This window comes from Salvelinus sp. IW2-2015, linkage group LG11 (genome assembly GCF_002910315.2).
Source record: "Salvelinus sp. IW2-2015 linkage group LG11, ASM291031v2, whole genome shotgun sequence".
Lineage (NCBI taxonomy): Eukaryota > Metazoa > Chordata > Actinopteri > Salmoniformes > Salmonidae > Salvelinus > Salvelinus sp. IW2-2015.
Window position 1 is genome coordinate 32304821 of NC_036851.1, and position 13896 is coordinate 32318716.

At 41.5% G+C, this 13896-nt stretch overlaps 1 long non-coding RNA gene and 2 pseudogenes across 2 annotated transcripts; all 3 read right to left on the bottom strand.

Annotated features, from left to right (window-relative positions):
* Positions 1-309: 309 nt before the first annotated feature.
* Positions 310-4379, bottom strand: LOC111970202 (tubulin alpha-1C chain-like; annotated as a pseudogene).
* A 1535-nt stretch (positions 4380-5914) lies between these two features.
* Positions 5915-7439, bottom strand: LOC139022517 (tubulin alpha-1B chain-like; annotated as a pseudogene).
* A 96-nt stretch (positions 7440-7535) lies between these two features.
* LOC111970203 (uncharacterized) lies at positions 7536-9366 on the bottom strand. Of its 2 annotated transcripts, XR_011480592.1 has the most exons (4): positions 8967-9366; positions 8589-8673; positions 7701-7910; positions 7536-7611 (listed from the first exon to the last, which is right to left on the bottom strand). It is a non-coding gene; the product is annotated as an uncharacterized lncRNA (long non-coding RNA). The 2 variants fall into 2 exon arrangements; XR_011480593.1 differs by lacking the exon at positions 8589-8673 and having other exon boundaries at positions 8967-9364.
* Between the last annotated feature and the right edge of the window lie 4530 nt (positions 9367-13896).

The window sequence follows — 13896 nt, forward strand, 5'->3', positions numbered from 1 at the left end:
TGACATACACTAAAATTTTCTTTAAATATAACCAGTGCTTCAAATGTCAATTCAATCAAGAAAGGTAATTTTATTGAAGGGGCTCAAGACTCATTGTGTTGTCCCACATTTCTATACACTAGTACTTTCAGTTCTACTCTGACTATATTTGCATAGTTTATGAGATAAGAAACAGTCACCAATGCTCAGCCTCATTCAGGGCAAGCTGCGATATCCAACACAGCAGAGCAGTCATAGCAAGTGCTGTATTTTGTATTATTAGACATTACTTATTGTAAGCAGGTCAATAAACCACAAAACACATTTCCAAACATTTAAAATTGACTTTTATTGCTTAAAGGAGAGAGCAAAATGTAAAAGTCAGGGTTACAAAGGGACAGCAAAAAAATGGTTTTAGAAGGAATGTTGAGGAAAAAGGTTGAATGTTGACAGGCTGAAAATTCCTGATCCTAATACTTTAGTATTCTTCTCCCTCATCCTCTCCCTCCACGCTATCTGCTCCCACCTCTTCATAATCTTTCTCTAGGGCAGCCATGTCCTCCCTGGCCTCAGAGAACTCTCCCTCCTCCATACCCTCACCTACGTACCAGTGCACAAAAGCACGCTTGGCGTACATCAGATCAAACTTGTGGTCAAGACGGGCCCAGGCCTCTGCCACTGCAGTGGTGTTGCTAAGCATGCACACTGCCCTCTGGACCTTGGCCAGATCTCCACCAGGTACCACAGTTGGGGCTGGTAGTTGATACCAACCTTGAAACCAGTTGGGCACCAGTCTACAAACTGGATGGAGCGTTTGTTTTGATGGTGGCAATGGCAGCAATTGACATCTTTGGCACAACGTCGCCACGGTACAGCAGACAGCAGGCCATGTACTTGCCGTGACGTGGGTCACATTTCACCATCTGATTACATGGCTCAAAACAGGCGTTTATTCTCTGAAACAGTCAGCTGCTCATGGTAAGCCTTCTCTGCCGAGATCACTGGGGCATAGGTGCCAGGGGGAAGTGGATTCGGGTAGGGCACCAAGTTGGTCTGGAACCTCTTCAGATCAACATTGAGGCACCATCAAATCGGAGGAAGCAGTGATGGAGGACACAATCTGACTGATCAACCTGTTAAGATAGTGTAGGAGGGACGCTCAATCAAGTTCCTACGGCAGATGTCATAGATGGCCTCATTGTCTACCATGAAAGCACAATCAGAGTGCTCCAGGGTGGTGTGGGTGGTCAGGATGGCGTTGTAGGGCTCAACAACGGCTGTGGACACCTGAGGAGCTGGATAAATGGAGAACTCAAGCTTGGACTTCTTGCCGTAGTCAACAGACAAGCGCTCCATCAACAGGGAGGTGAAACCAGAACCGGTGCCACCTCCGAAGCTGTGGAAGACCAGAAAGCCCTGGAGGCCAGTGCACTGGTCAGCCTGGAGAGAGAGGGAGGAGACAAGATTTTCAATTTAAGGTAATTATTGAAGACAATAAGTATGCAGGATGTACAATAAAAACACTAAAAAGGTTATTGGAGATTCTCACTAGTTTGCGGATCCTGTCCAGAACCAAGTCAATAATCTCTTTGCCGATGGTGTAATGCCCACGGGCGTAGTTGTTAGCTGCATCCTCCTTCCCAGTGATCAGCTGCTCAGGGTGGAAGAGCTGGCGGTAAGTTCCAGAACGCACCTCATCTGGAGAAAGATATATGTAAGCTTTTCCCAAGACTAAAGAGATAGATCAAGGATATTCAGCCGGAGTCAGTGGCCCCCTATGGGTCTGCGAAGAAACTGCAGTAGGTCCACAAAAATATACAAATTTATTTAATTGTTTTTATGAATATTGCTGGCACAGAATAAACAGATTTTGAATTACATAAATACAGTAAAATAGAATATCTTCTTTCTAATGATTTCAACTTTATTCCTCAATTCCTAATATTGAGTAAATTCCACCCATTGGAGCGAATTACACACTCACTGAAGTATGTGACATAGGCTTTGAAAAAGCACCCACGAGTACCAGTCGCAGCAAGTGCCACTGGTAAGCTTTCTTGACTGAATACATCTTTGCAAACACAAAAATGTCTTAGTCTATTTGCTAGAAAGGTAACTACAATGTTAGAGTTTAGTTTACACTTCCTCTTCCAATTATGTGTGGAGGTCAATTAATATCTACCAAATCTATTAATTTAAAAATTCTCCTTGCCATAATCATTCACCTGATGACAAGACATATTTTTTTTTTTAAATTGCTAACATTTGATGGGGTTGGGGATTTGCCTGGGTGGGCGTCCCTAGGCAAGAAAAGGTTTAAGACCACTGAGATAGACCAATGTTAAAAGAAAGTAATTATTTCAAGACAAATTGATCTTACCGATGACAGTGGGCTCCAGATCCACAAACACAGCCCTGGGGACATGCTTGCCAGCTCCAGTCTCACTGAAGAAGGTGTTGAAGGAGTCGTCTCCTCCTCCAATGGTCTTGTCACTGGGCATCTTGCCATCGGGCTGGATCCCATGCTCAAGACAGTACAGCTCCCAGCATGCATTGCCGATCTGGACGCCAGCCTGGCCCACGTGGACGGAGATACACTCACGCTGTGGGAAAAGTACAATCATGTCAAATTGAGTGCTCAGATATTGGGAGTTTTTCCTACAGAAACATATCAGGTAATAGAAAGAGAAACTCCTTTTCAATGATTTGCCATTTTGACTGTGTGGGCCGATGTGTATCTGTGTTTTCAAGTTATGCATAGCTTTGGCTCTAACACCAGCACACCCAGGTCACCTGACTCAGTGATTACATGCAGCTATGGGGGATAAAGGCCTGCTCCTGTTGGTGTCAGAGCAAGAACATGACCTGCAGGCAGTAGGTGTTGGAGTAAGAGTAGCCTACTCTCAGCCCTGAATCATTGAAGGGTTTAGCCTTGAGTGATTACATGTCTTCTGAATTGAATCAAGATTTAGACTGAGAAATTTAAGGAGACACTTCCAGACCATTAGTGTATTTCATAGGCTACAACCACACACTTTGTAATAATGGATTTAAATATATACATTTGGCCTAATCAAACAATGACGAAGAATTTACTAATGATTTCAGTGTTATAGGCTATGGCAGTCCTTGCTCTGCTTGTCATCCTTTTAAAATGAAGTCACCATTCGGTGCGCTTGACAATGGGCGCGATTATAGCTGTCGTCTGTGGTAATCCCCGTTGCAAATGCAATTTAAAGTCATTATGTCAAAGATTAGCGATGTATAGGGAGCTGTATAAAATCCCTGATATGGCACAATTGTAACGATGTTATTTTCCGCGGTCAGAAAAGAATAATATGAAATAAGAATAGCCGCAATGGAAATGCAGATCGAGGCAAATATGGCATTTGAATTGGTACTGCCTTTTCCAACAAAACCAAATGTCGTCTTCCAAAAGAAAATGTGTAATACAGGTATTTGGACTATAGGGGGTTTACTATAGGTCTATAAACGGTTTAGAATCATAAACTAGGCTACATCAACCCGTACTTTCCTTTCTCTACACAACATGGGCAAACACCACGTGGTCTGATTTTCCCAGATTATTCTGGTATAATGTTCAGACACCTGCCCACCCTGGCATTCGATTAAATTCGTACTGCTCATAACATTTCCCACCCCATGAACTTTCASGGGCGTTAGCCTATAAAATTGCGAGATTGTGTAAATCACATGATTAAGTCATCTTAATTGTGAGAGATGATTTCCGATTTTACACTGTAGCCTAGCCTACAGTTATGATTGTGACCATGACCGCATTGACACAATGAAACCGCCCTGCTCTTCTGAGTTGACTGCGTGCCACTTTCCGCAATGCAACAATGTAACAAAGCAAGAAGGCTATSGTCAAGGAGCGAGCGGATAGGAGAAGGAAGAATAAGCGCCGCCCTACATAAGGAATAGAAGGCCTCTGAAGCTGTGGCGCAGTAGTAGAAATTAACGAATATTTAATCGACATATGTTAAAGGTCACTTTGATAGGCTAACACAAAGACAATAATATTATGCCATTTTCATGTCGGCTATATGTGTCAAATCGGATCATGTCTGATTGTCACTGAATTTCCTTTCTTTCCCCAAACATAATCATACAAATGAACGYTTTCTTAGACATTAGAAGATATAGGCAAGTTTCACGGTGTCATGTTTGATTGGTATTTCATAACCTACTTGTATTACGTGATGATGACACCACATTTAAAGTACATCACAATTCCAGTCATTTTCATATTCAAACTTACCATGTCTAAGATGAGGTGTTTAAAAGAGCAGTAAAGATAAAATAAGAAACCGTAGATTTACGACCAACTCTCACAGAGGGACCTTAAGGAGTCTAATGTGAGAAGTTTAAGCAATGTGTCAGGGTGGGGCTTTTTATACTGCTTATGACGGTCCACCACATTTGGGCGGGCTTTGGACACAAATTTACCACCCATCTGGCTAAAAGAGGCGTTCTTGATCGTTCTATTGGACCATTTGAACACGTAGGCGTACGTGGATGCCGATGACACGAAAGAAGGAAACCGTTAGGTTTATAATGTAGGCTACAACCAAAGTTCAAGGCAGTTAGGATAAGCACATTCCCATAGCATGATGACAAAGTATGCTACTGTCATACAGTCAAGAACGATATTCTAAAACTATTTTAGATATAAGATAACTGAAAACGATAACAAAGTAATCTTAAGACAATAGCCAACATATTTTTATGTCATCCTTAGATTTATTTATCTTATATGTTTTTGCTTTACATTTAATCATAATTTTGAGATATTTTGTGGAACTGCTTTTGCTAATGGCTTAATAGGCTATAGCCCAAGTAATTCTGCAGCTGAGAATCTTTCTATGGTGACTTTGTAGCCTGTAATTTGGAGGACACTGTTGTCATTTTGCTGGTCTCAAGGAAACACTTACTTTGCCCTAGCTTCTTTGAGACAAGACACTTGGGATAGGTGCTTATGTAAGACTAAAGACTTTGGGGAAAATAAGAATGAATATAGGCCTAGGCTATTTTAGGCACTTCTAATATTAGCCTATTGGTTTGGTAGGCTATAAGAAAATGTAACCTGGTATGTCATGGAAAACTGGAGTAGGCTGTAGCCTATAGGTTTTTTCCTCTATATTCAAAGATGTATAATACCTCAAACATTTAGTGCAATAGCTACAGTGGACACATTAGATACCAACACTGATGGCAACATTAAAGTGGGGTTTACACCATCTTTCAGTCCAAAGATGAATGGATATGCCATTAGCTCCACACACACACACACACACACACATACACACACACACACACACACACACACACACACACACACACACACACACACACACACACACACACACACACACACACACATCAGCCACTTTGCCGAGTCATTAAAGTGGGCTATTACACAGTGATTCATGAAGAAAAGAAGCAGAAGGCATGATATTTTGGCCGGTGTAGGCCGTCATTGTAAATAAGAATTTGTTCTTAACTGACTTGCATAGTTAAATAAAGGTTAAATAAAAAATAAAAATAAATATTATATTATAAATGAAAATGTAACATGTTGTTTTGTGCTACACCTGCTTACAAAAACTACTATCATGATCTCCATATATGGTCATAGAATGAATAGGCCTTGCCCTAAAAATGCTAGATTACATAAGGCATGAAAAATGGATAGCATCACTGTTTTTGAAATATACACCAAAAAATGGACAGTGATCTGTCAGTAGAGTATTTCTGGTACAGTGTAGGCCTACTCATGAAACAGCAGATACTACAACCATGCCAAACCACAGGAGGGAGCCAGAACTTTTGATTATGAATATATTGTTTATAAAGCCTTGCACCAGTCCAACTAGCTTAGCAAACTGCTAAGGATAACAATTTGTCAAATTTCCTGCTAAGGCGAATATAACATTTCAAATGTCTCATCAGTATGAAAACTGAGCTTTGCCACATACTGCAAGCAAAATAAGTAATTGAACATTACAGAGACAGACATATAGTCTAGATAAAAGTAATGTTAGCAAAATAAGTATTTTCCTTGGGTATATAAACTTACTGATATCAATTTACTCAGTGCTCACTTATCTGGATGTGATTCATAACATTGTTACAGGATGTAATAACAGAGAAACAGAATAACCTTCATTGATGATTTTATTGGGCTCTCGCCACAAACGCACAGATGAAGCAAGGACATCAGCCTTTGTGAGTGAGCACATTTTAAAAGACTTGTGGACTACACCTTACCATCCTGCTACTTCATGATGCTGGTTGTTCAAGGCAGAATTATAGAAAAAAATAATGAAGTCATTCTTAGCTCTGGTTCACCTAGTAATGTGTGAATATGGCATAGGAATTAAGAAATATTTAATACTCCTCACCCTCCTCCTCTCCCTCTCCCTCAATGGAGTCGATGCCCACCTCTTCATAATCTTTCTCCAGGGCAGCCATGTCCTCCCTGGCCTCAGAGAACTCTCCCTCCTCCATACCCTCACCTACGTACCAGTGCACAAAAGCACGCTTGGCGTACATCAGATCAAACTTGGTGGTCAAGACGGCCCAGGCCTCTGCCACTGCAGTGGTGTTGCTAAGCATGCACACTGCCCTCTGGACCTTGGCCAGATCTCCACCAGGTACCACAGTTGGGGCTGGTAGTTGATACCAACCTTGAAACCAGTTGACACCAGTCTACAAACTGGATGGAGCGTTTTGTTTGATGGTGGCAATGGCAGCATTGACATCTTTGGGCACAACGTCGCCACGGTACAGCAGACAGCAGGCCATGTACTTGCCGTGACGTGGGTCACATTTCACTATCTGATTTGCTGGCTCAAAGCAAGCATTGTGATCTCAGACACAGAGAGGCTGCTCATGGTAAGCCTTATCTGCCGAGATCACTGGGGCATAGGTGGCCAGGGGAAGTGGATACGGGGGTAGGGCACCAAGTTGGTCTGGAACTCTGTCAGATCAACATTGAGGGCACCATCGAATCAGAGGAAGCAGTGATGGGAGGACACAATCTGACTGATCAACCTGTTAAGATTAGTGTAGGAGGGACGCTCGATATCAAGGTTCCTACGGCAGATTGTCATAGATGGCCTCATGTCTACCATGAAAGCACAATCAGAGTGCTCCAGGTGGTGGTGGGTCAGGATAGCGTTGTAGGGCTCAACAACGGCTGTGGACACCTGAGGAGCTGGATAAATGGAGAACTCAGCTTGGACTTCTTGTCGTAGTCAACAGACAAGCGCTCCATCAACAGGAGGTGAACCAGAACCGTCCGACCTCCGAAGCTGTGGAAGACCAGGAAGCCCTGGAGGCCAGTGCACTGGTCAGCTAGAGAGAGGAGGAGGAGAATGTTTCAGATCATTATGGTTGTATAACAACAATAAATAACAGGCTGTACGATAAGGCATCACTAGATTTTCTTGGAGATTCCACCAGTTTTGCAAATCCTGTCCAGAACCTGTCAATGATCTCTTTGCTGATGTGTAATGCCCGCGGGCTAGTTGTTGGCTGCATCCTCCTTCCCAGTGATCAGCTGCTCAGGGTGGAAGAGCTGGCGGTAAGTTCCAGAACGCACCTCATCTGGATCAAAGAAAGACCTGTTAGCTGAAGAAGTCAAGACTGAGATAGCACAGTGTCATCATAATTCTTTCAAGACAAAGTGATCGTACCAATGACAGTGGCTCCAGATCTACAAACACAGCCCTGGGGACGTGCTTGCCAGCTCCAGTCTCACTGAAGAAGGTGTTGAAGGAGTCGTCTCCTCCTCCGATGGTCTTGTCACTGGGCATCTGGATCCCGTGCTCCAGACAGTAGATTTCCCAGCATGCATTGCCCATCTGGACTCCAGCCTGACCTACTTGAACTGATATACACTCACGCTGGTTGAAAAAATAAACAAGTATATCAATCATTAAAAATACAAATGACTTTCCAATTAATTTCCAAATTAATTTATAGGAAATCACAACCAGTCATAATGAGACCTTTGAAGTCTGAGTATGTTATTTTGGTCCGATTTCCTAGACAGAGATTAATTTTAGTACTGGACAAAAAAGGTATTTCAATGGCGATTCTCCATTGACCAGGGCTAATCTGAGTCCAGGAAACTGGCCCTTGAAGTCAGAATGTGTTCTACACAGTCACTCTTAATATCATAGCCTAGCACCTAGGGCCATAACTGCTGATATCATAAAAAAATACATTTTTGAAATGCCAAGTCAGATTTGGTGCCATTCTGCACAGACAATCACATGCCGAGAGACAAACAATATATATACAGTGTGCTAAAATGGTGTGGCAGATGTTAGCTTACCTCACTGAGTCCAAAATGAATAATTAAAGTAAGTGAAAATAATATTCTACACCATAATACATATCTACATTAAATTAATTTATCTTACATTTTAGAATTGTTCTATAAAATACTATTTATCTGATAAATTACACATAGTAGCCTATTATAATTATATTGCAACTGTATCACTTCACATAGGCCTAAATGAACTGTTTGGATTTGGCCAAAACATGCTTTTGCTTTTGTATGACTGAATTCATACCCTTTCCAAACGTTCTTAGGGAGTGGCTTGCTTTGTGTGGCAGAGCAGTTTGTTACAGATGCCTTTCGATTCATTTAGGATGTTCCTATAAAAAACGTGGGTTTGAACACTAAAAACCATCTTTCAACAAAACACAACATCAGAAACTCAGGAAAATATCAAATTCTCTACTACTAAACGCGCGTTTCTTGTAAGAATGCTAGAACATGCACGACCTACAATACCCATGACTTCTTTCTAGCCGCCCATAATCAACATTTCGAATATTTCATTCTAAATGTAACCACTGTCTCATTATGGAACATCTCACAATTTTTATACCCAAGTGTGCAAAACAATTATATACTACTATTTTTTATAACGAAATTAACGGCTCACCATTTTGATTCCTTTATGAGGAAAGAGATGATAGAGGCGTCGAAAAGATGTACAGTGAGTGAGTGCACTCTTCTCTTCCAGAAGCAGCAGATTCAATGCTTTCTCATTGAAAGAGCCAGGCAGCGACACACAGGCACAGTCCACTCCAGAATCGCGGACAAAATACAAAGCATGTTCGCAGATAATTACGTTGTTTTTAGTTGTATTACTATATTACTATAATAAGGAAGTCGAAATTGAACAGGCCTATGTAATACGCATTGTAGTATATCTCAATGAGAGTGAGATAAAGTTAATTGGTATTGACCAATTATTTAATTATGTGAATATGATTGTTTTAGTGTCGATGAAAAACATCCAGGGTTAGCATTATGTGATGTAGTCTCTCAAGCCATTACAGAGGTCTAAATAGCAGCAATGGACACACCCTTTATAGACGGCCTTATGCTGGATGACGCTGGACATAGGCCTATGAAAGATAAATCGCATGTAAAAAACTGGTGCTGAATGATCAAATCTACCCCTTCAAAACACACACAGACTGCATGCGCCACATACAAAATAGATTACAAAATAGAGTGTAAGTCAATGAAGGATTTAGTCCCACATCTCGAGCTTTGGGTGCTGAACTAAATTCTGTGCCAACAATACAGCCCTGTGCTAAAATGCTGAGTAGGCTATCTAGCACTACATTAGACCTATATATTGCCTCTGTCATTAGATGTCATTCAAAAAACATGAGCTGGCGCACACCCAAAATAATAGTTTGTGTGGAGGTGCTGACTAACATCAAATAAACTATAAACTGTCAAAATAAAGAAAGTCGCACACTCCATGTATAAACTCCCAGCAATGTAATGGGTATTTACCAACGTTTCGGCGTCACCCAGACCCGGAGGAAGGCACAGTGATGCCGAAACGTTCGTAAATACCCATTAAATTGCTGGGAGTTTATACATGGAGTGCGACTTTGTTTATTTTGATAGTTTATATTGGATGTCATTCAAACACAGTCAATTCATTGAGATGGAGAGGATGCAAACCAGTATAAAATCTCTCAAAATACTTATTCTTCATTCGTGACAATTTCACATATGCATATTTTAAATGCAAAAAGGGTCACAAAATATAATTCTATTTGAAATAAAAATAAAAATGGAAAAGATGAGAAGTTGTGTAGATGCTTGACAGAAATGTTAAGGGCCAGACATTTAGAAGTGCCAGAGTTAATTACATCTATTACAACAGAGTATGGATTCGGTGTAACAGTATAACTTTAGTCCGTCCCCTCGCCAATACCCGGGCTCGAACCAGGGACCCTCTGCACACATCAACAACAGTCACCCACGAAGCGTCGTTACCCATCGCTCCACAAAGGCCGCGGCCCTTGCAGAGCAAGGTGCAACACTACTTCTAGGTTTCAGAGCAAGTGACGTAACTGATTGAAACGCTAGTAGCGCGTACCCGCTAACTAGCTAGCCATTTTCACACTCCGTTACACTCACCCCCCTTTCAACCTCCTCCTTTTCCGCAGCAACCAGTGATCCGGGTCAACAGCATCAATGTAACAGTATAACTTTAAACCGTCCCTCGACACGGGGCGCGACCAGGGACCTTCTGCACACATCAACAAGACGCGTCGCCCACGAAGCATCGTTACCCATCGCGCACAAAGGCCGCGGCCCTTGCAGAGCAAGGTGCAACACTACTTCTAGGTTTCAGAGCAAGTGACGTAACTGATTGAAACGCTAGTAGCGCGTACCCGCTAACTAGCTAGCCATTTCACATCCGTACATAATCGGCACCAACCTCCTCCTTCTAACCCCTGCTTCACCCCTAGTCTGCAGGCAGCCAGCCCCCCTCTTTTGTTCAAGATTTTGCTGCAGTGACGTCACTCCTCTGCAGTGAATCATGTGACTGATGTGTCACTGTGGTTAGTTACCAGCAAACACATGGCCCCTCAGCTGTCTTCCTTCTCCTTTCCCTGTCCCAGCTGTCTGTCACCTCTTTTCCTCTCCCTGTGTCCGGAATACCCATTGACACACACACACACACACACACACATCATTTCAACAATATTGGTCTGAGGGCAAAGGGATTAAGGAGGAGATGGGGGCTGTGTTTGAAAGAGACAGCTGCATCAGATTGTCCTGACTGCACTTCCCTGCCCGTCTGCCTGACTTGCATGCCATCCCAACTCAGCAATTACAGGCAGATGGATCACTTACACTTTCCTCCCCTTAAGGATTGTCCAAAACATAGATGAAACCCCGTAAAAAAAAGATCAAGATGTCGAGCATGAATAAATAAATAGCCTAACTGCTCTTAGTGTATGTTAGCAGGTGCATGCCAATCTTATTTATCGTCAGGAAGTATGCTGTTATTAGGAAACAAATTWAAAAAWAAWAAWTTTACTCCTGAAACATGAGGAGACCTATACAATTAATCTATTGCCACCACAAGGCTTTGATGATAATCTATGGGAGAATATGACAGGAACAGTTAAATTTGAATCAATATATTTTTTTGGACCTTTATTTAACTAGGCAAGTCAGTTAAGAACAAATTCTTACTTACAATGACGGCCTACTCCGGCCAAACTCTAACCCGGACCACACTGGGCCAATTGTGTGCCGCCCTAGTATGTGTATGAATGCTGAACAAAGAGAAACTCTGCATTTGTGGTAGGCCTAAATATGACAGAAGTCAATCCACATGGCAATATAAAAACCAAACTGAGTGATAACGATGAATGTGGGCTAGTGATGTTTATGCATGGCTTTGTGTGAGGCTCTGCAGGGTGTGTGGCAGACAATGGGCCATTGGTAACATCTGCTAGTAGAACCTGAATGTTGAATGTGGTGCCTTCTAATGGCTTAGCAGGGATCCAGAAGAGCTGGGTTTCCCTTGGTTATTTACGTTTACCCATGTAGCCTACTTAACTCTGCAGCAAGATGCTTAAAGGCTAGTCTCGAAAACCCGATCCTAGGCAACACAGTGACTAGTCTCTGGTTTCAATGATGGACTCTTTTGGCATAGAAGAACTACATCACTGCCTACGTCACTACTTTATTCGCTTGAATAAAATACAAAATAGTATCTAGGAAGATGGAGACCTTAAAGCTTATTTTTAATGAGGGTATTTCGCAAGTAGCTTGCAACAACTAACTTAACTAAAACTACTGCAAAGGTTTTGCCTGCAACTTTGGTTCTGGCATGTCTGCCTCGTGATTTGTTGGGAGAGTACCCGGAATAAAACATTTTCCCTTATCGACATAGGCAGTTACGTAGTTCCTCTATGCCAAAAGAGTCCATCTGTCACGCCCTGACCATAGATTGCTTTGTATGTTTCTATGTTTTGTTTGGTCAATGTGTGATGTGGGTGGGCATTCTATGTTGTATGTCTAGGTTGTCTGTTTCTATGTGTTTGGCCTAGTATGGTTCTCAATCAGAGGCAGGTGTCAGTCGTTGTCTCTGATTGGGAGCCATATTTAGGTAGCCTGTTTTCCTTTGGGTTTTGTGGGTGGTTGTATCCTGTATTGTATTCACCATACGGGACTGTTTCGGGTTGTTTGTTTTGTTGTTTGTTATTTCGTTCAGTGTTCTGTTTGATTGATTAAATRTATCATTATGGACACTTACCACGCTGCGTATTGGTCCGATCCTTGCTACTCTTCCTCAGACGAAGAGGACGAAACCCGTTACACCATCATTGAAACCAGACCCTAGTCAATGACCACGTTTACATACACACAGTATTCCGGATAGGAGCTCATATCCCGCTTAAAATCTTATTTGGGATAAGCTGTTTACATGCACCTTTGATATCCCGCTCAAGAGTATCCCTGTATCCATGAATAAACAGAATATTCCTAATTTAAGTTAATATGGGTTAAATAAATATTAAGTATTAAGAACCTCTCACATGTAGCATAATATAATAATAACTATATAATAATAACTCCTGCAGTATTATGCATTTCTTGCAGTAAAATTATACAACAAATATTTATTTTGTATTGGGAACAGGAGTGGAGAAATATGATTTCTTTCATTCAGCATTGTGTTACAGCCTGAAATCAAAATATATGTAATTGCTTTTCCCCCTCACCCATCTACACACTACACACTATACAGTAATGACAAAGTGAAAACATGTTTTTATCATTTTTTGCAAATGTATTGAAAATGAAATACATTTTAAATACATTTGTTCACACACCCGAGTCAATACTTTGTAGAAGCACCTTTGGTAGCGATTACAGCTGTGAGTTTTTCTGGGTACCTTGATTATCCAACATTTGCCCATTAAGCTCCTCAAAGCTCTTGGCAAATTGGTTGTTGATCATTGCTAGACAGCCATTTTCTGGTATTGCCATAGATTTTCAAGTAGATTTAAGTCAAAACTGTAACTTGGCCACTCAGGAACATTCACTGTCTTCTTCGTAAGCAACTTCAGTGAAGATTTAGCCTTGTGTTTTAGGTTATTGTCCTGCTGAAAGGTGCATTCATCTCCCAGTGTCTGTTGGAAAGCAGACTGAACCAGGTTTTCCTCTAGGATTTTGCCTGTGCTTAGCTCTATTTCATTTATGTTTTACCCCCCAAAAACTCCCCAGTCCTTAACAATTACAAGCATACCCATAACATGATGCAGCCACCACTATGCTTTAAAATATGGAGAGCGGTACTCAGTAATGTCTTGTATTGGATTTGCCCCAAACATAACACTTTGTATTCAGGACAAAAAGTGAATTGCACTGCCACATTTTTTGCAGTACTGCTTTAGTGCCTTGTTGCAAACAGGATGCATGTTTTGGAATATTTTTATTCTGGACAGGCTTACTTCTTTTTACTCTGTCAATTGGGTTAGTCTTGAGGAGTAACTACAATGTTGTTGATCCATTATCAGTTTTCTTCTATCACAGCCGTT